The 26,269-nt window shown below is 47.6% G+C and overlaps 1 long non-coding RNA gene across 5 annotated transcripts; it reads left to right on the top strand.

The window, feature by feature from the left end:
- The first annotated feature begins 1,373 nt into the window (after window positions 1-1,373).
- On the top strand, window positions 1,374-7,379 carry LOC106726391. Of its 5 annotated transcripts, XR_001362461.1 has the most exons (6): window positions 1,374-1,459; window positions 2,399-2,682; window positions 3,663-4,045; window positions 4,375-4,403; window positions 5,554-5,734; window positions 6,204-7,379. It is a non-coding gene; the product is annotated as an uncharacterized LOC106726391 (long non-coding RNA). The 5 variants fall into 5 exon arrangements; XR_001362462.1 differs by lacking the exon at window positions 2,399-2,682; XR_001362459.1 differs by lacking the exon at window positions 1,374-1,459 and having other exon boundaries at window positions 2,243-2,682.
- The last annotated feature ends 18,890 nt before the right edge of the window (window positions 7,380-26,269 follow it).

Raw genomic sequence — 26,269 nt, 5'->3', positions numbered from 1 at the left:
ACAAGATGGATTTGGCCCTTCTCCTAAGGCAGCTTATAACTCAGAAGGGAAAATAGATAAGAAAACAGTGTGACGGTGCTCTGATAGAGAAACGACAACTTCCAAGTTGCTTAATATTCCTGAACTTCAATTGCATCATCTCTGACATGAAACTAAGAATCCCTGTTGAAGATGGGAGGTTAAACGGTGCACATATGATCAAAACAAACAAAAATCCTCCTCCCATGTCCTCTTTCCCACGCTCCGAAATGAAGAGTAGCCTAAGAAAGAGGAAAACATGTGACCCAGAACTAAGAAGCTCCAGCCTGAGAGAGAGGTGCAAGAAAGGCCCGGGCTGACGGGGACGGGTCCCGCGACGACAGCTGGACACCAGGCCCAGATGCCACCTGTCCAGGTCAGAGCCAGCGGGAAGGCCCCAAAGAGGTTGCTCTGAAAAGATGAAATTGGTAACATGCCAAATGTGTTTGAAAATATTTGGAAAACATTTTATGCAACTGCAGACAGGTTTGAGGTTGAATTAGAGATAAGTACACAGAAAATTAAGCCTGCTTAAAACATAAGAAGATACTTCCAGGGGAAATAAAAAATAATTATGCAGGAAAATAATGCTAGATGGCACAGCTGTGAAAATACTGATGGGGCATAGATCGGAGAACAGGGGAAATGTGTCTGTAAGAGTGTTGTAGGTGGGGTGGTGAGTCGATGGCAACGCTAAATCCTCATGTTCTAATGGTGGGCAGCCAATAGATAATGCCTAAAACTGAGAAATCACAAAGTAGCAGGATAAGCATGTTATGGAGAGATATGCAAGTGAGTAACAGAAAAGTCTGCTCACATGTTACAAGGGGTTACAAGTCTGGACCTTGGGAAATTGCATTGTGTGGGGTTGGGGAAAGAGTGGGGAGCAGGGAGGTAACTAGCATCCTTTGTGTCAAAGCACGCAGTACTTTCTGACTCTCCACGCACATATCACTTTGATCATCATAAATCTAAACTTAAAATAATGGCGACACAAGAACAGGGAGTGCTGACTGTTCCTGGCTATGTTTGTGACCAAGCACAAAAGCCATGTGCACATCACATGAAGATTTTTCTGGGAAAGAACTGCCATCACATGGTGGGCCAGGCTGGCTGGCCTTCATATTATGTCTCAGATTTGCAAAGTTGACTTGTTGGTAAAAACATCATTTGCTTAAAAATGGGAGTCTCTCCCCCCCACAAGGTTGTTGACTGGGTCAGACGAGAAAAGGCATGTTCTCCGCAGAGAGCTCTGTAAATCTGGCACGTGGCCCTCTGCTCCCCACCCTCTGTTGTAACTGTATAATGATCTCCGGTGGGGCGGGGCTTCCTCTCTCTGCTTCCCCTTCTACCACCGCCTTAGTCATCTCTGGCTGCCGGAAGAGAATACTGTCGACTGGATCGCTTCAACACATCTTTCCCACAGCTCTGGAGCCTGGAAGTAAGGGACCAGGGTTTGGTCTGGTTCTTGGTGAAGGCTCTCTTCCCGGTTTATAGCCAGCAAGCCATCTTCTCATTGTCTGGTTGCGTAGCAGGTGTGTGTGTGTGTGTGTGTGTGTGTGTGTGTGTGTGTGTGTGTGGAGGAGGGAGGTTGAGGGAAGGGGAGGAGAGGGATGGGGGAGGAGGAAGGAGGAAAGAAGGGAGATGGAAGGAGAGAAATAAAGGAAGCTCTCTTGTGTCTCTTCTTATAAGGGCACTAATCTTATCATGAGGACTCTACTCTCATGATCTAATTACCTCCCAAAGGCCTCATCTCCAACAACTACCACATTGGGGACTAGAGTTTCAACATATGAATTTGAGGGGAGGGGGGAGGGTTTACAAACATTCAGTCCATAGGAATCACCATCCTCGCTGGATGGCTGGGTTGTCAGATGCGGTAGTGAGCCATCTGGGACCATGCCAACAGGAGCCACACCTGAGGATGGTGAAGCAACAAGACAGCAGGAGATGTGACCTGCTGCCTATCCCCCAACTTCTAGTTTATTCAATGAGAAAGAAATATACTTCTGCCGTGGCCAGTTTGGTTCAGTGGATAGAGCGTCGGCCCTTGGACTGAAGGATCATGGGTTTGATTCTGGTCAAGGGCATGTACCTCGGTTTCAGGCTCGATCTCCAGCCCCAGTCAGGGCGCATGTGGAAGTCAACCAGTGGATGTGTCTCTCTCACATTGATGTTTCTTTCTGTCTCTCCCCGTCCCTTCCACGCTCTCTAAGAAGCAACGGAAAAATATCCTCGGGTGAGGATTAACAAAAAAAAGAAATACACCTCTATCTTGTTTGAGCCCCAAGCCACCATATAATACCCTAATGCCCCTCTTAATCTCATTAATATGCTGAAGTAGTAGTTCTAATAGTAACAATTATTATGGTGTGCTAAGGAGGGACACCTGTCTCCAACCTGAGGAACTGAAGTCCCAACACATATGCAAGACTGAAGGCACCATTGGGCACCCAGGCAAAGTGAAGGGCTGGATGTTCTGGGCACAGAGAACAGCACAGACACCAGCAGTGAAGATGCAGACACAGGGCTGGGCATAGACACCAGCACTGAAGATGCAGACACAGGGCTGGGGAACAGAAAGAAGTTGAGGAGGGAGCGGGAGAAGGAAGTTGCAGAAGTGAGGCCAGTGAAGTGAGCGATGTAAAGGCCTCGCAGACCACGGTAAGGAGTTTGGGTTTTCATTCCAGGGCAATGGAGAACGACTAAAGGAAAGATGATTTTTAACTGATGGTATTTGTGGTGTGGAGAATGATTGGAGATCAGAAAGAATGGAGTCAAGGAGACCTGTGAGGAGGCAGTCTCAGTAATCTGAGCAAGAAACAAAAGGGGGCCCTAGCCAGTTTGGCTCAGTGGATAGAGGGTCAACTTTCGGACTGAAGGGTCCCAGGTTCAATTACGGTCAAGGGCACATGCCCAGGTTGTGGGCTCAATCCCCAGTGGGGAGCGTGCAGGAGGCAGCCAATCAATGATTCTCTCTCATCATTGATGTTTCTATCTCTCTCTCTCTCTGCCTCCCTTTCTGAAATTAATAAAAATACATTTAAAAAAAAGAAAGAAAAGGGGCCTGGACTATGGCAGGGGCAGTGGGGATAGAGAGAAGATGACAGATTTGGGCCAACTTAAATGACAGGAGGTGGGATCAGCTGATTCAACATGAAGGCAGAGGGAGAAGAGAGTTGAGAGTTAGGCCCAGGTTTCTGGCTATGAGCCTGGAAGGAGGACCAGGCCAGCCATGAAGGCAGGGCAGGGGAGGAAGAGAGGGTTTGAGGAAGAACCTGGAAGAGGCTGACCTCAGTCCAGACATGCTCAGTGGAGCATGCTCAGTGGAGGAGCCTGAGAAACATCCAAATGCTGCAGGTCAGGGCGCAGCTAGATACTCAAGATCATGGCGGAGGCTGCCGTGGATTCGTGCTCCATCCGGGTTTAGTCTTTTCGAGCATTTTTAACAAATGGACCAGGCCCACTTCTGAATGGTCACTTTCGGTTGGTGATGGGGTAATCGCCAGGTACAGCAGAGGAAACTGAAGTCCAGAAAGATCCAAAACCCTCACTCCACAAATTAGAGGCTTAGTTCCTTAGTTTTCTTTTCTTAAAATTTAAATCTACATCATACAATTAGACTCAACCCTGGATCTTTGCAGAACTGCTACTCTGTACCCTGAGCGCATCCTCTAAGTCAGCCACTTACTCACCAACAGCAGCCGAGGACCCAGTAGCTGTGCCTGGATGGGCCTAGGAGCTGCGAATTCAAAAGATGAACAAGGCAAAGTCCCACATGAAGGACTTCTTTTACTGGACCGGCTATTCTGATTGGGGAAGACGAACCACCACCTAAAGCGAATGATAAATACTACAATGAAAACAAAGCGAGTACGATCGAGAGTGACAGGGAGACACTTTAAACTGGATGACCCAGAAAGACCTATCTGAGGGTGTGTTGTGAATAACCAGAGCCAACCATGCAAAAATCTCCAGGAGAAGAACATGCTAGGAGGGAGGGACCTGCCGGTGCAAAGGCCAAAAGGTGAGGTTGAGCTGAGTGCGGAGGTGGTGAGCAGCCCATGTGGCCGGAGTGGGGTGCACAGAGAGCCGCAGGAGAGGGGCTCAGGGAAGAGGGTGGCAGCCAGAGCAGGGCGTCTTGCAGGTCAGAGCTCGGATTTTACCCTAAGCACCATGGGAAGTCATCAGAGGCTTCAGCAGCAGAGTCACCGCGGTGCCTGTTGACATGACCAGCGTCTCTGGCTGCTGCCTGGAGGGCAGATCTGGGCCAGGGGAGCCGGCAGGAGTGGAAGCCGGGATGAAGAACACAGCTCCTTCCCGCTCTAACCCCACCTGTGCTGTCTTTCTTTGCAGTCTCCACTTCCTCGCGACAACCCTGAGAGGTAGGAGTTAATACGCCCAGATGTCAATGAGGGGCCTATTTGTATACTTTCCACAAAGCCCGCCACAGTATGGGGCTTGCAGCTGTCCCTTTAATAACATTAGATGTTTGATTAATAAGTTAAACAACCCATTGCTTCCATGTCTTCAAAGAATCGGACAAATCAATTAAAAGGCCTAAAAACAAAGGCCAGACGGAGCAGCTGTTGGCCGGACATGGTCAGTTGCTTGACCGAGAAGGCCTGTCAAGCCCAATTAATGGGGCAAAGCCAAGAGTTCCCAAGGACTCAGAGTCCCCACCGGCCATGGCTCTCTGTCGCCAGTGTTCAGCCGCGTCTCTGTGCTTTCAGGAATCTGAAGGAAATTAAAACACCCTTTTCCAAACCGAGTTATTTTCAAGTGTTTAGTGTTTGTTGCATGAGGTTGGATGTGGATCAGAAGGGCAGATCACACTTTATATGCTTCCTCCCAGATTCACCCCTTGACGCAGGCCCTTAGGGCTTTCGTCCCAAACTGCCTGAATCACCCAGAAGCCTGGGAAAGGTGTGGTCATACTTCCTGTCCTAGCTCCTCGGTTCCTGGGCCAGGCGGAGACATGGGAACCCACACCCGATCACTGCTACGCTCGCATAAAAGGCTCAGGGTGCCAGAGCCGCCTGGCCCCCGCAGCGCCTTCTGGGGAACCCTCACCCAGCCTGTTGAGGGAGTATAAGATTCCATGGCCTGATGGTCCAGGATGAACCCCGACCCAAAGGGTTTCCTACATGGAATGGCCTTTATGTTGCAACTCAGCATGAAAAGATGAGTGCAGTCAAATGTCTCCCCTGAGATTTGGAACTAGAAGCAGAGGCTGATAGTCTAAAGTGGGCCCTGGGCAAGGAGGCGAGGCAAAGTGGAGCTAGTAACTGTGGTGGGCCATGTGCGGAGGGTGCAGAGGATGGGGCGGGGGTGGGAGAGAGAGCAAAAGAGAGAAAGACAGAGAGACAGAGACAAAGAGAGAGAGAAGCAAAGTCTAGAACCATGCTGTATAATGCAGTAGCCACATGTGACCATTTAATTCTATTTAAATAACTTAATCAACTGATTGATTTAAGTTACCTTGTTTAAATTCGAATTCTTTTATTTGGATAACATTAGAAATTAACATTTCAGCTCCTCAACTGTGCGACACAGTTACAGAACATTTCCTTCACCACAGCCAGTCCCAGTGGACAGCGTGGGTCTAGGAGACCCGCTGGGGGAGAGAGTCAGGAGTCTTAGCTCCAGGGTTCAATGCCTGATTCCAAGTCACTGAAGTTCAACTGCCCATACCTCCTGCCCCATATGCCATGAGGTAATTTGCATTCCTTATAATTTGCATTCACCACCTTACTTCTCCCATCACTGCCTTTTTCTAGAGCTAGAGTGGATTTTAGTTCTTATTTTAGCTTTTTCTATTCAAAAGAATTTGCACTAAGAACATACATTGAGCCCAGCCAGCGTGGCTCAGTAGTTGAGCATCGATCTATGAACCAGGAAGTCACAGTTCAATTCCTGGTCAGTGCACATGCCCAGGTTGCAGGCTCGATCCCCAGTGTGGGGTGTGCAGAAGGCAGCCAATCAATGATTCTCTCTCATCATTGATGTTTCTATCTCCCTCTCCCTTCCTCTCTGAAATCAATAAAAATATATTTTTTTAAAAAGAACATACATTGACTGATATTAATAATAAAAATAATAACTACTACAATTTATTGAGCGCTTATGTGTCTGAACACTGTGCCTTGGCATTTTATATGCATGTTTTTATTTATTCCTCACAGGAAACTCATAATATAAAGTTTGACAGCTGAAGACACATGTGACAACTGAAGACACAGAGAGGTTAAGCAAGTTGTCCCAGGTCAAAGAGCTGGTGGGTGGTAAAGTGGGAATGGAATTCGTCTTTCATCTTCAATGACTGATGCATAGAAACTTGGCCTGGCTTTTACACATGCATGAGGCTGTGCAAAGTGGCAGACACCCTGCGCTGGGGCACGGTAAGGAGGAACGAGACGCCTGAAACTTCCTTAAAGATCTCCAGCTCTGGGACACCTTCTTAGGACAGCTGGTCTGGTTCCAATCGCTGCTCTGCTCAGTGCTTTTCTCTCCACTAAAGAACAGGAAGCTTGACAAGTGACAGGCCTTGGGCACAGGCTGACCCTGTTGAGAAATAGCCCGTCAGGAGCAAAAACTGCATGTCCTGTGAACTCGGGGACCTGCCAGCAAAATTCCCTGATGCCGGAACTTTGGTTAGAGAACCTAAGTGGTGTGCTGACTGGCACTCGACGCCAAGTTTGGGGGGGGGCGGGGAGTCAGCACATACTTCTCCGCTGAACTCCATTTCCCATTCGGTTTGGCAGCTTGTTTTTTGTGAAATAAGGCCAATCCAAGAACTCCATGTCAACATCGCTTCTTTTACGGGAACCACAAATGCAGCCTCCTGGGACCTGGCTCTATCTCTGGGCAGACAGCAAAAACAACTCCTTTTGACTTTGAAATCATAACAGCCTTCCCCGAGCTACCTACTTCCTTGCTTCCTCTCCCCCCTCCCCCCTCCTCTCTGAGGAAGAAAATAAGGGACAAAGTTTGTGGGCTACAGCATCCCAGGATTTACTGTTGGCAGGGAAAGCTCCGGAGCTGGCCAGGCTGAGGGGGTTCTCTGGACCCCGCCGTCGGCTTTCCCTTTCTTGTGCTTCCAAGGCCTGGGGTTCCTTCCTGCCTGTCTCCCTCCGGGACCAGCTGGGTGAGTAGGCACGGCCTGGCCCCACCCCCTCATCTCCCTGCCACAGCTGCCCTGGCGCTGGGACTCCAGGGGGGTGCAAAAGGTGCTGTGGCATCCAAAATCCTTTCCTATCAGTGACGAAAAGCTGACATGCATGCGTCAAATCTTCCGCAGTTCTTCAGAATCGCTCTGCTTTGGGGAGAGGGGCCACGTTTAGCTGCTCAACACTTGAGATCCGCCCTGACCAGTTTGGCTCAGTGGATACAGTGTCGGCCTGTGGACTGAAGGATCCCAGGTTCGATTCCAGTCAAGGGCATGGCATGTACCTTGGTTGCGGGCACATCCCCAGTGGGGGGTGTGCAGGAGGCAGCTGATCGATGTTTCTCTCTCATCGATGTTTCTAAATCTCTATCCCTCTCCCTTCCTCTCTGTAAAAAATCAATAAAATATATTTACAAACAAACAAACAAACAAAAAACCACTTGAGATCCCAGCAGGGGTGGCGATGGGGGTGAAGGTGGGAGGACAGGAGGCATGTTTTGAGAAAGAGAATAATAATGGTTATCGACCTGTGAGCAGTTACAAGCGGATTTGTGGGCAAGAGGTATGTACTGATGGGGCGTGTGAGCAGCAGGGTTTGCAGGTCCAGGTCCTCAGCCTGAGAGAGATGGGAGAGGCTTTGCATGGCCTGTCCCCTGGGGCATGGGATGGCCTGGCTCGGGGTCGCCTTTCTCCAGGAAGGCTTCTGCAACCCCTGAGCTGCCGGAGATGGACATGTTGGTCCTCCATGTGTCCCATCACCAACCTGCGCTTCTCTCCTGGGTGGCTCTGACCACCCAGGCACTGCCTCCTCACTTCCCGTCCTCCCCACCTAGACTGTCCTCCTCCCTGCGGGCTCCTGTGCACCCAGCACCCTGCGTGTACATCGCGGAGGCTAGCCAACACCTCCACTGTGTGGAGTGGATGAATGACCGCTGGCTGCTCCTTGCAGGAGCCGGCGAGGGGCTGGCGGGGCTATCGGGACTCTTAACTAAAGTTGAGGCTCTGATCAGGGACAGCGTAGGAGTTGGGAGTAGGCCTGGAGTGCGAGTCTGGCTCCAGCGCTTACTGGCTGAGTGCTTGGGCACGCTGTTCGACCCCTCTGCACCTCCGTTGCTTCTTGTATGAAATAGAGGTAAGAATACCTATCTCATGTTTTTTATAAGAAACAAATGAGTTAATGTATGTAAAGTCCTTAAACAGTCTGATACATTGTAAGCTCTTAATAAATGTCAGCTTAGGAACTGTTTAGAAACACTACAAGAGTCAGCTCTAAGCTGTCAGCATTTGTTGCTGACTTCTATTCCCACCTCACTTCCTGTTGCTCTAAAGTGCTGGCCCATTTGTGCCTCAGGGCCTTTGCACCTCTCTTTTCCTTGCCTGGCATGGCGTCCCCAGGTATTCACATGGCTTCCTCCCTGACTGCATGTAGGAAGTATAACTTCCTCAGACGCCTTCCCTGTAGGCCCTGCCTGAAAGAGCACACCCTGCCCGGCTCGGGGTTTCATCATGACGCACTTACAGTATAGAGCCCGATGCAGAAGGTGTACATCACTTTATTTGAGTTTTGTTATGTCCACAGTAAAAAGCCATCTCCCTAAAGACAGGACCTTTGTTTTACTCACTATATCAGTAGGGTCTGCCACTTAGCAGGTGCTTAGATTTAGTTGTAGACGGATGGATGGATGGATGGATGGATGGATGGATGGATGGATGGGTAGACGGACAGATGGATCCACTGACCTCTTCTGGAAGACTTCTGTGTGTACTTTCCCCAGCCTTCCACTCCTTACTCTCCCAACCACATAACCTCATGTGCAGCTCTTCCTCCAACTCCCACACTCAATGCCCAAACTTGCTCTCTGGGTCCCTTTCCCCTCAGATGGCTGAGTTTGCCAAAGCCGTGCACTGCTCAGGAGGCGGGGTTCCAACAAAAGCAGGGGGATTTGCTGACTAGTCCAGAAAGATCAGCTGCCAGTGTCAGCTGTTAAGAAACACAGTGAACAAGACAGACAGTCCAGTGGGAGAGACAGATGAATAGAGAGACGATGACATCGGCATTGGAGCTGGGTCAGAGAGAAGCCAGGGAGAGGCCCGAGGAGGGGCCGTAACCCACACAGAGGGCAGGATCCCCAGTAGACCCCAAGGAGCTCCATCACAGACCCTCATCCTAAATAGAGCGTGTGTGGATGACACATGGCGAGGCTGCCTGACTTATCCCGGGCTGGAAAAGCACCTGGAGCGCCCGAGTCTTATGAAAACGAAAGCTTTTTATCAGTCACAGCAGCTCGGATTTGATATCATCAGAGAAATATTTTCAAGGCTGCGGGGAAGGGCAGGCAGTGTGATTAGCAGTGAGTAGAGAAACTCCTGTGTTTAAAGGTGGAGAGAAGTTGGGCTCCAGATGCTGTGGGCCCCGAATTGGGAGGAGGGGTGACTCTGACATTTCCGGCTGGGAAGGGAAAGTCCCACCAACCTTGTTGAACTGTAAGTCCCATTCTCAAAGACTGTGTTTCTAAAATTAAGTTTTACAGCCCCAGAAGACTCCTGCTGGTCATGATTTCTTGATGTGACTTTCAAAATAATTTTCAACATGAGAGTGTTATGGATTGAGTTGAGCCCCCTCCAAAACCCACATGTTGAAGTTCAAACCTGCAGGACTTTGGAATGTGACCTTGTTAGGAGATAAGGTCTTTACAGGGGTAATCGAGTTAAAGTGAGGTCAAGAGGGTGGGCCCTAATTCAATATGACTAGTGTCCTTCCAAGAAAGGGAAATTTGGACCGGGACCGGCACAGAGGGACGGCAATGGGAAGAGACATAGAAAGCCGTCTGCAAGTCAAGGGAAGAGGCCAGGGAACAGATCCCTCCGCATGGCCCTCCCGGGGAGCCAGTGCTGCAAAAACACCATTGATTTTGAACTCCCAGCCTCCAGAACTGTGAGACAATCCATGTCTGTTGTATAAGCCACCAGCCTGTGTGGCTTTGTTCCAGCACCCCTAAGAAACCAATGAAGAAAGAAACAGCAACGCTTCTTTAGACCAGGAACAAAGGACCCCATCCAGGTCTTTCCTAATCTTTGGGGAATTCAAGTATTTCCCAGGACAGCTTAGTCTCTCTGCGTATATTTATATGTATGATGGGTACAAGATAGAGAGTAACCAAGACACTCAAATGCTTTTTTTAAATATATTTTTATTGATTTCAGAGAGGTAGGGAGAGGGAGTGAGAGATAGAAACATCAATGATGAGAGAGAACCATTGATCAGCTGCCTCCTGCACGCCCCACACTGGGGACCAAGCCTCAAGCCGGGCATGTGCCCTGACCAGGAATTGAACCGTGACCTCCTGGTTCATAGGTCGATGCTCAACCACTGAAACACACTGACCGGGCCGACATTCAAATTCTTGAAGAGTGTTAAGCACATAGATTTCAGTTTAGGTTAAATATTTATTGATCCTATCATGTGCTAGGCACTGGGCTGGAGATCTAGAAAGTACAGTCCCTGCTTTCAAGGAACTCACAATCAGGTAGGAAAAGCATGAGTGTGTAATTAATTACACCTCAGAGAATTGAGCACAATAATTGAAAGGCATATAGAATGGCCCAGCCGGTGTGGCTCAGTGGTTGAGCATTGACCTATAAACCAGGAAGTCATGGTTTGATTCCCAGTCAGGGCACATGCCCGGGTTGTGGGCTCGATCCCCAGTAGGGGGCGTGCAGGAGGCAGTGAATCAATGATTCTCTCTCATCGTTGATGTTTCCAGCTCTCTCTTCCTCTCCCTTCCTCTCTCTGAAATCAATAAAAACATATTTTAAAGGCATATAGAGTACAAAGGTAACACGAGGAAGAAGTGACCATCTCAAGGAAAGGGGGCCATTCAGAGAGGCTTCTCAGAGGAGGGTCTGAGCTGAGTTAAACCTGCAATCTTCTCCTCGAGGTGACAAATCAGTGAGACCTGCAAACCTACAAGTCAGTGAAGCAGGTGGCACTTATACACTCCATCTGAGTATGGTTTCGCGGCAGAAAAATAATTTGTGGGTCATTGCAGCATTGTTTAAATAACAAACAAACAAAATCAGAAGCGTCCCAAATCTTTATCAATAGACAGTGTTAAGTAAATGATGGTCTGTTCACACAATGGTCACAGCCAGGGGAAATTATATTCCATCATGGAACAATCTCCAAGGGGTATTGTTAAGTGAACAAACTAGAATACTGCACATAGCATGACACCATTTATGTTGTAAACGGAAAGATATAAAAGTAGTTACTTATATTTATGAATGCATAGAAAGATCTGAGAGAATAGGTAAACACTGATAATATTAGTTGTCTGGAGAGATGGAGGAGCAAAGTCAGGGGGAGAGGGAGAGGGAGAGGGAGAGGGAGAGGGAGAGTATTCATTTAATCTTTTACAACAAAGAAAAAGTTTTTAAGGCAAAAACAAACAACTTTTAAAAATATCTCTGATACAAATGGCTAGTCCACCTCTCTGGGACGGGGCCCTGAGCCCTGTGCCTGACCTGACTATTGAAGAACTCATCTCCCAGAGAACTCGCTTCCCACTCTTCCTCGTGTTATGTCCACCTGCCAACGTGGCCTGGCCCCAGCCCCCACAGGCAGCTGCCTGCTGTTTGCTTTGCGAGATTTGTAGCTAAGACCTTTGCATTCTATGGCAGGCAGACTTGACTTGAAATCTCAAACTTTTCACTTACTAGCTGTGTGACCTTGACAAAAGTATCCTTATCCTCTGAGCCTCCGTTCTCCCACCACGGGGTGATTGTGAGAGTTCACTAAGACAATGCCCGTTAAAGCCTTAAAAAATCACAGCTTGAAAAGAGATAAACAACAAGAATCTGCTGTTGACTATGTTCAACTTATCCCCATTGACATCAGCCCAGCCTCAGGTTACCCTTACCTGTGCCAGCTGAACTGTCTACCTCATCTTAAGTGACTGGACTTCCCCAGTTTTAGTGAAAAGTTATATGAACTCAAACCAAAAGGAAAACAATAATGGAATTTGAAGATTTGATCAGGAGTTCTCATTTTCAATAAATCGTAAATTTCACCTTCTCCCTGTGTCCTCTCCATGCCCCCCACCCCCAAACACACACACACACACACACACACACACACACACACACACACACACACACACGCACACACCTGAAAGCCACAAGAAGGCTGGGCGGACCTGTTCCCAAGGGAAGAAAACCCAATATGACACTATCCAAATGTGCAAATTTGCCATGTCTTTTATCAGAGCATTCATCAAGAAGCTTCTTTAAAATAATGCTTGACCTAAAATAGTCACCATGTATTTATAGAATAAATGCAATTCCCTACATATTTACTCAGTCATCGTGTTATTAGAAATACTAGCACAGTGGATTCATCATTTCCAGCTCCCCAGCATCTGAGGCTGCTGCCTGTTTTAGGTATTTCTCTCATCCCATGAGTTCTGGGAAGAAGCAGGGACCGTTTCCCCTCCACAGAAGCCAGAAGAAAGCAGGTGTGTGTGTGTGTGTGTGTGTGTTTTCATCTCATTCCCTGGCAGCCAGGGCTCCAGCCTGGATGCTGGGCTCAGCCATTTGGATGCCTCCACCCGGAACTTTATATCTGGAGCAAGTGGTACAAAGACAGGAGGGTGGCCCGAGATGATCACAGGCACAGGATTTGGTGTCTGGCAGCAGCAGCACCAGCCACAGGTGGTAACCAGACATTCCCTGGGGCAGAGCCGGGGCTGGCTTCTCAGCTGCCCAGTCTACCTTGGCTCCTGCCCATTTCCCACACCTGGTTCCCTAGCCTTCCTGTTGATTCTGTGAACCATCCAATATCCTTTCAATAACTTCCTGTTCTTAAGTTTACCAGAGTTGATGCCTACTTATTTGTAACCATGAACCTTGACTGAAACTAATCACTACAAATTACTGAGCAGCAACGAGCTAGGAATCATTCTAAGCTCTTTACATGGAGTATCTCACTTAACCTTCATGAGAATGGAACCTGTTATGCCCATTTGACAGATGAGAACATTGAGGCTTGCTGAGGTTAAGTAGCTTGCTCACAATCAACAGCTACAAAAGAAGCAGAGTCAGGATTCAAATCCAGATCCATCTGACTCCGAGGTCCTCCTTCTAATCAAGTCCCCAAGTATTTGTGGATTGGTTTACTACTTATTCAAAGTGCATGTAATCCTCACAAGCCCTTGAGGTTGAAACTTTTTTAAAAATATTTTTTATTGGTTTTTTAGACAGAGAGAGAGAGAGACAGAGAGAGAAACATCGATGGAAAAGAAACATCGATCGGCTGCATCCTGCACGCCCCCTCCTGACCAGGAATTGAACCAGTGACTTCTTGGTTCATGGGTTGACATTCACCCACTGAGCCACACCGGCCTGGCAAGATTGAAACTTTTAATCCCCATTTTACAAATGAGAAGACTGAGACTAAGAGGGATTAAATGGGACTTGCTCAAATGTCTATCATCAGTCTTAAAACTGCACATACCCTTTGATCTGACAATTCCAGGTCTGGGCATTTATCCTAAGGAAATAATCAGAAGTATGATCAAAGACTGTTAATTGGATTGTAATTTTTTTCAGGGAAAAATTAGACACCAACCTTATGTTCAACAGTCAGGAAACAGCCAAGTTAGGGCATATCATATGATGGAATATTATGTGGTCATTAAAAACCAGGCTGTAGAAGCAGGTCAGAGATTGCTTGGCCAAGGGGTAATGTGGGGGCTGACTTCAAAAGAGTATTCAGGCCCTAGCTGGTTTGGCTCAGTGGATAGAGCATCAGCCTGTGGACTGAAGGGTCCCAGGTTCGATTCCAGTCTAGGGTACATGCTCCGGTTTCAGGCTCAGTCCCCAGTAGGGGGCATGCAGGAGGCAGCCGATCAATGATTCCCTCTCATCATTGATGTTTCTATCTCTCTCTCCCTCTCCCTTCCTATCTGAAATCAATAAAAAAAAAATTTTTTTAAAAAGAGTATTCAGGAACTTTGGAAAATGATGGAAATGTTCTAACTTGATTGTGGTAATGGTTACATGAGTACACACAGTTGCTAAAACTTATCAAACCATACACTTAAAATGGGTGCATTTATTACACCTCAATATATTTTTAAATCCTCATTTAGAAAAGATTTTTATCAAAAACGGTATTCATAAGTATTAAGTGAAAAAGTTTACAAAACAATATTTACAATACATTTATTTCCATATGTGTTACATTCATAAAGAAGGGATAAGAAGGAAATAGTGGTTTATAGCTGTGTGATGGGACCTTCTTTAGACTTTTTTGCATTCTTTAGTGATCAGAAGAAAAGAACACTAAAAATGTTAAGGACCTATGTCACACAAATATTAAACAAGAGAGAGGAAGCTAAAAATGAGGACTTGGCAGCCAAGTTAACTGTACCTTCTCCCATGCCTCAGAGTTTCTACCCTGGACCAGGACTTGCTATATTACACGCTTTGGAACATTGCCTTTAATACATGTTCTTGCCTGCTAGGAACTTGAACTCTACACGGAAGGATACGGAGGGTGTGATTGCATCTGGTTAGGGAAACCAAAAGAGGCTTCATGGAGGTGGATTCTAAAATGAGCCAAGAAGGAAGATGGGCCCACATCACGCAAGGACTGGGGAAGGGGGGTCAGAGAGTGGCATGTCTGTGAGAACAGTCTTCAGTGCGGCCTGGGGGAGTTATGTGGAAGGTGCTGCTGGGTGGTGAGGCTACAGGAAAAACTGGAGGCACCTTAGGGGGTGGGGGAGACCTTGAATGAGACCTGAGCCGTTGGGCCCAACAAACCACTTTACAGGACAGAGGCACCCACAGCTCAGGGCTGCATAATCCCCGTTCCCGATAGAGATACTCTGAGTGATAACATAAATCTAGGAAAATATAAAACATGGTACTAAAACATCTGATTTAGGGCCACTTTGGGGGACACAGAGGATGGATGTGCTTATACCACAACCAGTCCAGACCTTCGGAAAAACATCTAGAGGTAGGTGTCACTCAGCCACCTCTCCCCCACACACCATGGGGACCCCAAAGGCAGCATCAGGGGCTCCCTGGTGGAAAGGGAGGGTACCCACATGTGCTGAGCATGACTAAGTGCCAGGCAGTGTGCCCTGGGGAATGGCACAGAGCAGAGGGTCAGTAAATCGCTGTGAAATTAATTATGGAGACGATTCCATCTTTAAAAGAAATGTAAGAGCAGAGGTCTGTGTATTTTAGAGCATGGACTCTGGAACCAGACTGCTTGGCTCTGAACCCGGGTTTGCCCCGTCCTGGCTGTGTGGCCTTGGGAAGTGACTGAACCTCTCTGTGCTTTGGTTTCCTGGATCTATTAAATGAAATCGTGAGAATGTGTGCCTCCTAGGGTTGTTGTGAGGATTAAATGTGGAATCAGACAATCGGGTTGGGAATCCTGGCTCCATCATTCATCAGCTGAGTGACCTAAGAACAGTCACTTGCTGTCTCTGAGTTTTAGTGTCTTAATCTGTAAAATGGGGGTAAAAATACCCTATTCACTGGGTTGTCGTGGGACCAAAGGAGCTAATATATGAGAGACACCAGAAGATCAGTTAAGATCCAGTCTCTCTCTCCCTCTCCCTGTCCTCTGGCCCACCAGATTGAAGAGTTCTTTAATACCTCTATAGTGAGGGACAGGTTATAACTGGAGATAGAGAACAAATCAAATTAAATCATTGGGAGAGTTTACAATTATCTTCTCCTGAGACCAGGCTTGCTTGGTTTGTTTTTTGTTTTTCTCTTGGCAGTGGGAGGAGGGTGTTGAGTATGGGGGGTGGAAAAGCTTTGGGAAAGGGTGTGGGGAGAACTACAGGGAAAAGCCCCAGAAAGGGTGAGAAAGACGCTGAGGACATTAGGCATGGCCAGTCCCAAGCAGGGTACCGGCCCTCCTTTGGTAGAAAGGGAGGGTCCAGCGTGTGCTGAGAGTGACTACGTGCCAGGCATTGTGCTCCATGTGGGGATACAGCCCTGAGAAAATCCAGGCTTCGGATAAACATGAACAGGAAAATAAAGCGTTAGAATCCAAATACTTACAACAAGATAACGAAATAGCATAGAAAACAGCATGATTAATACTACGAGGAGGTCACAGGGAAGGTGGTTTTTTAAAGGATGAATAGGAGTTCAATTCAGGGAGACAATCCAAGGAAGGGGAGATGGCGTAAGGCTCAGCACTGCTACCGTAAAAACGGTGTGAAAACGAGTCTGAGAGACGAGGCCGGGGAAGGAAGGACGAGGAGGCTCGATGACGTTGGGGCATATTAGCCTTTATCCTGGCGTGATGGAAGCAAATGAAGGGTTTTAAATGGAGAACTGGGTCCAACTTCTAAGTTAGAAAGACCCTCTGGCAGCAGAATGCAAGGTGCCCCGGGGTCGGGGCGAGCCTGGAGGCAGGATGCTGGTGGAGACACAGGCTCTGTGGTCCAGGGGGGAGGAGAAGGATCTACACCAGGAAACCACGTTTTCTCCACAGCTCCGCCAGCACGTGCAGCCTGTCCTCCCTACACCCTCTGCGTGTTTGCCCCACGCGTGGCACTGTGATCCTGGGCCATGTGCTGGGATTATCTGCATATTTGTCTTCCCTCCGCTGCCAGGTTGGGAGCACTTCTCCCTCTCTGCTTCCCAGGGCCGGGGAGCTGGGTCACAGTTGGCACAGATGTGTTCTGAGGGTCATGGGGTCCAGGAAGAAGGGCATGGGGTGAACACAGCATGTGGTCGGGCTCATGAGTCAAACAAGACCTCCAGGCCGTTTGCTCACTCACATCCCTTTCTCTATGTGTCCTTAATCAAACTGTGCAAAGAAATGTCTTAACTGCCTTCTGTATTGTTTTATGAATCAACAGTGGAGTCTAGCATGTTTACCAGCCAGAGCTGTAAGGAAATAACACATAATCAGGGGAGGAAAGACCAGCTGGTGGGGGCTGGATTTGCATGCATGCTTGTTTGTTTCCCCTCTCATAGGAGAGCTGATCGTGGTTCACAGAATAGGGCATTTTCCAGAGGTGAATCGGCCACTCCACAAAGGCACTCGCATGCAATGTTATTTTCCCCCTCACTCTTCCATGACCTTCCTTTTGCTGCCTTCGGTTGCATCTGCGTGGGTACAGACAGGGCACTTGCAGGTTAACTGGGGCCCTAAGGTTGCTACCACCCGACATCTGGGCCAACAGCTTATGTAAAAGGAGCCGATTCCAACAAGCACGTGTCCCAGGCAGGAGCCGGCCCTCCACTGGCATCCTCCAGGCGCCTGAGAGCTGTGCACGGCCAGGGGCCAAGAACCAGGCAGCGCCGTGCGGTGTGGGGGGGTAGCAGGAGCTGCCTCTGAGAGGGGCTGGGACATGTGGGCAGAGAAGTCGGGCGGAGAGAACTGCGAGTCCCGGGCAGCACCTGTTCCCAGGGAGTAAATAATACTTTGCCCTTGTGTCATAAGCCTGCCTGTCGCCCAGCAGGCATCCAGTTCATCCTTCATTGTGGGCTGCCAGCCTTGCACCAGGTTTCAAATGTGCTTTGGAAAAGAAAGCATGGGTCCTGATGGCTTCTGCTCCCTGCTCAGCTCAGTGTCCCTCCCAAGCCCTCATTCCACAGCTGCTGCCCAACTGCAGGGCTCACGGGGTGGGCCTGCCAAGTATTTGGATCTGGTGCCCCCCCCACCCCGCCCCCGGCTCTGGAGAGAAGCGAGGTGACTGGGGCAGAGAGCCAGAGACTGCACTCGGCCATGGTCCCAGAGGACAGGTGCTGGTGGCTGTGGAATCATCCCATCTCCCCCACCCCCTTCCTCGCCTCCCCCCTTCCCGCCTCTCTGTTTACAGTCTATTCACAGGACAATATTTGAAGTATTCGAAATATGGGCGTCATAGCCCAAGACTGAATGCCAGGCCCATTGTGCAGAAGGAGAATTAACAAGTTTAGAGACTGGGAAGACTAATCGGTCTGTTTGGGAATGAATCAGAGTTCATGATTGCTCTGTTTTGAAAGGACATCGTTTATTGGTTTGAGTAACAGTGCAGTGGTTAAGGACTCAGCTGCTGAGGGAAAACAGGCCTGGGTTCAAATTCCAGCTCGGCCACTGGCCCGCAGCAGGACTGCATTTGGGTAAATTCCTATGCCCCCGCTCGTTGCATGTGTACGGGGAACCCCCTCACTCCTGGACACACGTAGAAGAGGATAATGACCTTGCTTAGCTTGTCCATGGTGACGTCTCACCGAGTAAGATGCAGACAGTGTTTATCATGGTGCCTGGCACACAGCGAGCGCTCCGCCAAGCAAGCTGGTATGATGCCCTTGCTGGTGCCCAAAAGTCTGCACTGGGGCCCTTGCTGGAGCTCAGAGGACACAGCTGCAAACAAAACTGCCGCTGTGCAAACACGGCAGTGTTTATTATGGGAGCTAACCCCGTAAGGGAGTGTTATCTCTGTTTTACTGATGAGGAAATCAAGTCTCTGAGGGGTAGGACTAGCCAAATGTTAACAGCTAGGAAGAAAAGGACCTTGATCTTGAACTCAGTCTCCTACACCAAGCCCTGAATTCTTTTTTCCTAGGCCAGTCCACCTCCCCCAAGGCAATTCCCACTACATCTTGAGTAGTGCATAAGCCTTTTCTCAAAAAATATTTTTATTGATTTCAGAGAGGAAGGGAGGGAGAGAGAGAGATAGAAACATCAGTGATGAGAGAAAATCATTGATCAGCTACCTCCTGCACATCCCCCACTGGGGATCAAGCCCACAAATCGGACATGTGCCCTTGACCAGAATCGAACCTGGGGCCCTTCAGTCCTCAGGCTGACGCTCTATCCACTGAGCCAAACTGGCTAGAGCAAGTACTGCGTAGGCCTTTGATGAAGAGGCCCCTCTTCTGGGATGCCCCTCCCTCACTGCCCAGGCCTTTCAGCCCTCCATCTCTTCACCGGGCAAAATCCTCCTCTCCTCTGGGACCCAGCTCAGGAATCACCTTCTCCAGAAGCCTGTACTGACCCTTCTCATGTGTCTCTGGTCCCTCACAGTATTGTAATAATTCACTAAGGGATTGTCTCCTGTGAGCCCCTGGGAGACAGGGATTGTTTCTCTCTCCGGCTCCGCTGGAGCCTAACACAGGTCCTGACACATACCAGGTGCTCCATGGAAGCTGTGGACCTGAATTGAATTCACTGAGGTATGCCTTGGTTCTTTTGTATTCAAGAATGTTAGTAGCTACTATTAGCTGAGTGCTTATGATATGCTAGGCACTCTGCTGAGCACATATAGTATATCATTTAATCCTCACAGCAAAGTCATGCGGTTTGATCAATGACAGATAGATAAAGCTCAGAGAGGTTAAATAACCTGCCTGAGGTCACACAGCCAGTAAGCAACAGATTCTATCTCTTAACCACTGGGCTCTTCTACCGCCAGTGCCTCACTCAGTCCCTTGCACACATTAGGCGCTTGGTACTAGTTGACCAGTTGGATAGATGGTGTGGGGTAGGAGCTGGCAAGCTCTCCACAGACGTGCAGCACTGAGCTCAGGTTCATTGCCTTGGGCCCTCGTGAACCAGCTGTGGGGTGTTTTCAGAAGCTGTCAGCTCCCTGGGCTGGCACGGAAAGCCCTTCCTAATTCCAGGGCTCATTTTCATCCTCCCAGGGCAAGGTGAGGTCCAAGAAAGCTGAGGAATGCAGCTAAATTGTCTTCAACAAATTCTTTGCCGATAAGACCTGGGGGAGTTTCCAGATAGTTTCCTATGACTCTTCCAGCTAAAAACGTTGGGCTAAGCTACAATGACTCAGCACAGGGAAAACCAGGGCCGGGGAAGGTTCCCAGGAAGTCAGACTGCTGTGCACATGTTCCTCCAGTCAGGGCGGAACATCACAGGCAGCCCAGGTCCGCTGTGCCTCCTAATGGACCGCGCGGGCAGAAGGGTCTGACGAGCGAGCACTGTGGCCGGGGTGAGAGAGGCCAGTTGGGGAAGCACTGTCTTCCCTTCACCATGGCTTCTGATCTATAAGAAACCTCAGGAGTGGACTTGGAGTGTGGGTCCCAGGTTAGAGTCTTAGCCAGGGAGGCAGCCTTTCTGAGGTTGGGGCTCCTTTCTGCAAAATGGGGAGAGAACAGTACCTAGTTCAGAGGGCTGATGTGAGGTGAAAGGAGCCACACGCCCACACAGTGCTGAGCAGGCACCGCGCCGAGTAGGTGCTTCACAGCAGTAGCTATTGTTTTGTGAGTGAAGGAAGGAAAAAACCGAGTGCAGCTCCGGGCACCTGGGGTGGCCAGGAGCCCACCCGATTCCCCGCTGCTCACGGGCCGAGCGAGTCTGCTCGCTGGGGCGTCGTGACTGCCCCCGGGCTGGGCAGCACGTACTGTGTTCCTCTGGCCAACAGCTCCCAACACGTGTTTTCTGCAGGCTGGTATCTGCAGGAAGGACTGTTAGCCCGAGCCCATTGTGTTTGCAGCAAGCGTTTGGCCTTGGCAACTGCAAGTGCGTGCCCCCACGATGTTGTCCCGAGGGGACTGTTCCTCCCGAGGTCAGGCTGGGTCTGCTTTCTTACCCAACAAGGCCTTGGCTTTGGGAAGTTTCTTCTGCACACATTGCACGAGGGCGCAGGAGCTCCTCGGCCCCCTTTCTCTCGTCCCCTCACCATTTCGGGGGGTAGAAGTGGGGAGGGCAGAGCCCGAGGCCAGCGGAAAATGTGTGCACAGGTGAAGAAACATGTGTCATGTCTTAGATAATATCTCTCCTTCTCTGACTTTGAAATGTGTCCAAGGAAAGCCAAATAGCCTAAAATTGATAATAAATAGCCTGTTAAGTGTGGCTATGTCTTCTTGTCAAGTCAGCAAGTATCTATTAAGTTTTTGATAGTGTTTGAAGTTTATAAGTGATTGAAGTTTGAAGCTGTAAGTTCACGAAGACTTAAGGGACAGAAAGGCCAAGGAACTGATGTTAACAGCTAAGAAATGAACGTCTCAGGAGGAAAAGTGACATTATGAAGATTACCAGCCAGCTGGGGGGATTTAAAACCAAGACCTTAGTCTTTGGTGTAATTCTCCCTCCTCCTTTTTCTCCTCCTTCTAACACCACCCCATGGAACTGCTGGTGTGGTAAAGGGCAAAAATTAACAATTAAGAATTAAGGGGAACATGTGTCATGTCTTAGATAATATCTCTCCTTCTCTGACTTTGAAATGTGTCCAAGGAAAGCCAAATAGCCTAAAATTGGTAATAAATAGCCTGTTAAGTGTGGCTATGTCTTCTTGTCAAGTCAACAAGTATCTATTAGGTTTTTGATAGTGTTTGAAGTTTATAAGTGGTTGAAGTTTGAAGCTGTAAGTTCATGAAGACTTAAGGGACAGGAAGGCCTACGGAACTGATGTTAACAGCTAAGAAATGAACATCTCAGGAGGAGAAGTGACATTGTGAAGATTACCAGCCAGCTGGGGGGATTTAAAACCAAGACCTTAGTCTTTAGTGTCATTCTCCCTCCTCCTCCTTCTCCTCCTTCTAACGCCACCCCATGGAGCTGCTGGTGTGGTAAAGGGCAAAAAATAACAATTAAGAATTAAGGGGAACACCTGCCTCTGAGAAACTTTCTGCCTAGGAGAGGAGCCAGCAGGTGAAATGATGAGCAGATGATCCTCAATGGCGTGCTCAGGAGAAAGAGCAAAGACGTTCATGCCAGACCGGCCATATTCTGGTTCCAGATCCCGGGAAGGCCACCACTCACCATCTGCTCAACACGTCACCTAACCCCCTGCAGCCCCGGATTCCACGTCTGTAAGACTACCTCTTAGGGCTTCTGTGAAAGCGTTTAGTACACAGCCCGGAACATTAAATTAAATTTAATGGAATGGAAGCAAGTTAAATCCACATCCTACAAAAATGTCACCTCTTCCTCTTAGGCTTCCCTGTGGGTACCCTGTCATTTACAATGTGGATTTATACCTGTTTCCCCTTTAGTCCTCATAAGAGCCTTCCAAGATAACCAGGAAAGATTCTGAATAGATATTCATTAAATAAATGGCGACATGGGTGCATGAATAATAAAACTCACAAGCACAGAGCACTTACAATATTCTTAGCACTTTACCTGTTTGATGTAACTTATGTAACACATACATTATACCTGCACAACAACTCTATGAGCTGAAAACTACAATCATCCTCATTTTACAGATAAGGAAACTGAGGTCCAGAGGTATTAAGCAACTTGTCTAAGGTCCTATAGATAGTATGTAACTTAACTGAGACTGAAGCCAGGTAAGCTGGCTCCAGAATTTGGGCTCCTACCCAGAACAGTGTGCTCACTGACTGACTGAATGAATGAATGATGAATGGATGAAGTGAGGCAAACCCTTATTTCACTGATACTGAAGCTGAGGCTAATAGGACACAACTGGCAGGTCACATAATCAACTCAGAAGTAAAATGGCCATCACGTGGCAGATTCCACTTCCCTGCTCCCTTTGGAATTAGGTGTGGTCATATACAGATAGCACTTGCCGATGGAAGCTTTAAGACTTTGCCACATTTCTTAGAAGCGTGCATTGAAATGAAGCCTCTTCCTGCCTGGGTCACTGAGTGACTGAAATAAGCAGCCCTCCTGCCTACCAACGACAACACGAAGTGAGAAAGACGTTTTTGTTGTGCTGAGCCACTGAGTTTGGGGAGCTCTGTTATCACAGCAGAACCTGGCTTTCTCGAACTGATATAGGTGGACTAAGAATGACAGCTTGATGAAATGCCTCATGCAACTCCTCTGCATTACCTAACCCCGGTCAACATGCACGCTCGGGAACTTTACCTGCCAGCGACACCCCCGCCCCAGCTGAACTAGTCTCAAATGAATGAGCAGGATCATGTATGTCATGAAGGGAAGGCAGCTGCAGAATTCCAGCTCCTGACAGAACAGACACCGACAGCTTGGCTCTGCTGGTTTGACTTACCAGATACCCCCTCCCCAAAGTGCTATCTTGTGTCAGTTTTTCTCAATGAATAGAATATTGTAGAGACAGTGAGCTTTTTATAAAGCAATCCATAATTGTTAAGATTAGCAGCAGACTCCTAAAGCTAATGATGTAAACTCGGGTTTAATTAACCAGATTTGTATTTGACTGATTTAAAAAAAAAAAAAAACACGTTGTAAAGAGTTTTAAAAATAATTAGTTACATAACCAAATAGGCTTATCACTTTCTACTTGGCAGATACATTAACAATGAACCAACTGATACGCAAACTAATTTTTCAAAAACACTTTTGATTGGTTAAATGAACCCAACTAGAATTTTTAAAAGCCAGTTTCTATATGTAGAGAGTGTCCCTTATGTTGAAATAATGAGAGATTATACAAAAGAAAAGGGATCAAGATTTTAAAGACAGAATTATTTATTTATTTATTTATTTATCAAAAATGTTTGTACTTGGCAGATACATTAACAATGAACCAACTGATACGCAAACTAATTTTTCAAAAACACTTTTGATTGGTTAAATAAACCCAACTAGAATTTTTAAAAGCCAGTTTCTATATGTAGAGAGTGTCCCTTATGTTGAAATAATGAGAGATTATACAAAAGAAAAGGGATCAAGATTTTAAAGACAGAATTATTTGTTTTTTTATCAAAAATGTTTGGTGACAAACACCAAAATGTTAGTATTGTCTAGGTCTAGATAAACTTTACATTTGCCCTTATATTTTTTCTGCAGCCTCTAAATTTTATTTATAGGCTTTATATTCTTTATATTTTTCAGTAACTTCTGAATTTTTGCATATACTGGTCTTATAATCAAATAGAACAATCAAGGTTTGATTTTTTTAAGTTACAGTAAAGTTATGTCTCCTTTCCTGAGACTGTCTGGCTATCTTCGGGGTGAATCTGAACGCTGCTGTGTTGTCTAGTGAAGACAAACCCAGAACCTCACCCGGTGGGGGCTGGATGAGAGCCTGGGGCATCCTGGGTGCAACCTCTCCATTTCAACTATGAGAGAACTGAGGCTCAGAGAAGGGATGTGCCCAGGGCCACACAGCTTGTGAGGGGTAAGCCAGAACAAGGACTCGAACCCAGGTCTATCTGATGCCAAAGTTCATGAACCTTCCACTGCTCCCCAGTTTTGAGGAGCCTGTAGGCCTCTGTGCTTTGCATTGTTCCACCAGGTGCTCTTCTGAGACTTAGGTAGGTACAACCTCATCCCCCGGGTTCCGAGACCATCTGCCATTTGCATTGTAGTTTACAGTTAAGGAATTTTAAAATGTATTATCTCACCTGAACCCATAGCAACCTGTGGGTCCCTCTTTCTACATTAGGATGCTTCCTTACCTTTATATATTCAGGATGGAAATTGTATGGCACCATTCATATCTTAGTGCCTCTATTTCTTAACTGTGTAGTTTAGGGCAAGTGACTTAACCTCCCTGAACCTCAGTTCCCTCCTCTGTAAAATGGACATAATAATGTAAGTTGTTGAGGTGATCAAAGACAATAATACAGGTAGTATGCCTGGCCCTCATTCCTTTTCATGTTGCAGCTTACCAGATGCATTTGACCAAAAATGTCATGGCATTCCCCTTCTGTTCCCTCCTGTAAGGTCTTCTCCATGTCATAGGCTGGTGCCTTCTGCCTCACCAAACCCTGATCCTCCAATGCAGTGTCACCTCCTCTGAGAAGCCTGCCCTGACTCCTTCAGCCAAACTGAGTGATCCCACTTTTGAATCTCTATTGAATGTGTGGGTCTTGCAACTCTTTCTTGTGCTTTAGGCTCGTGCCTTTTCTTTCCAGCATCCGCTGTGCCACACCAGAATCTAGGATGTTTCATAACTGATAAAGCTGGCCTTTAACTCAGGCTTGCAAATATTTTACACATCTATACCTAGACCTAGCTATCTAGGCACTAGCTTTGAAAAGCAAAGATAAAGAAATGTGCGAGTGAAACAGGGGTAGAGGAAGTGGGAGGGAAGTGGGAAGAAAGCTTGAGACTAGAGAAGGAGAAGGAGAATGGCTAAATATATTACCTCATTTAATCATCAGAAGAACCCCGTTATGATTTCCACTTTACGGATGAGGAAATTGGGGCCTGGAAAGGTTAAGTGCCACATCCAAGGTTGCAGAGCCAGATTAGACCCTTGCTCTGTCTGATTCTGAAATTGGTGTGTGTGTTTTTCCTGAACAACTAGGCTATGTCCTCTTGCCAGGTGGTGTGGGTTACAGGTTAGGTGCACACACTGTGAGCCAGCTTTATCAGTTATGAAACATCCTAGATGTTTGAAGAAATAATTTTGAAGAAATAAATTTGAAGAAATAATGAATCCTGCTCCTGCCACTTACTAGCTGTGTTGTGTGACCTTGGGTGTGTTATCTAACTCTAGGCCTCAGTTTTACCATCAATAAAATGGGAGTGATAAACAGAGAATGATCATTTACTGTAAATGTTATGAACATTAAATGACCTCCAGCAAGTGACACACTTAGAAAAGTCCCTGGGGCAGAATTCCGCCTTTGTGAGCATTAGCAACGATCACTCTGCCAAGTGCCCTACTAAAGGAGCAATGATCCTGGCAGAACCCAGCAGGTCCCAGAGGAGCCCACTTCCTCATTACTCCAGACCCAACTTCTCCTTTGCCCTCCTTCCCCAAGCTCAGGACCCAGCCAGGATCATATCATTACAGCAGAGGTTCCTGACCTTTTGCAGGTGACTTCCAACTAGGGCATAGGTGGAGTTTTGATGACACGAAATAATATTGTAAAGAGCAAATCAATACAAGCAAAATGCCTCCATATGCTCCATTTTACCAAGTTCTTCTCTTGGGTTTTCAATTCATACACTAACAGCATCCGTTTCTGCTTCACTTTCCTATCTTCCATAGTTTCTAATGTAGTTAGAAATTGCCTGGGATCACACAGCTCCTAAACGGGAGAACGTGGATTTGAAGACCATCTAATTACAGACCCTGGTCACCGCCTGGCCCAGAGGCCAGGGCAGCTTGCGTTCCCGGTCCCATGGGACTGTAGTAATCAGGGTCCTCCAGAAAGGAACTCATAACCCTGTCTGGCACCCTGATTTGAGGCACTGCT

The sequence above is a fragment of the Myotis brandtii genome, unplaced genomic scaffold (genome assembly GCF_000412655.1).
Source record: "Myotis brandtii unplaced genomic scaffold, ASM41265v1 scaffold26, whole genome shotgun sequence".
NCBI lineage: Eukaryota > Metazoa > Chordata > Mammalia > Chiroptera > Vespertilionidae > Myotis > Myotis brandtii.
Note: the sequence above shows the minus strand (reverse complement) of the source record. Positions and strands in the feature narration are given on the sequence as shown.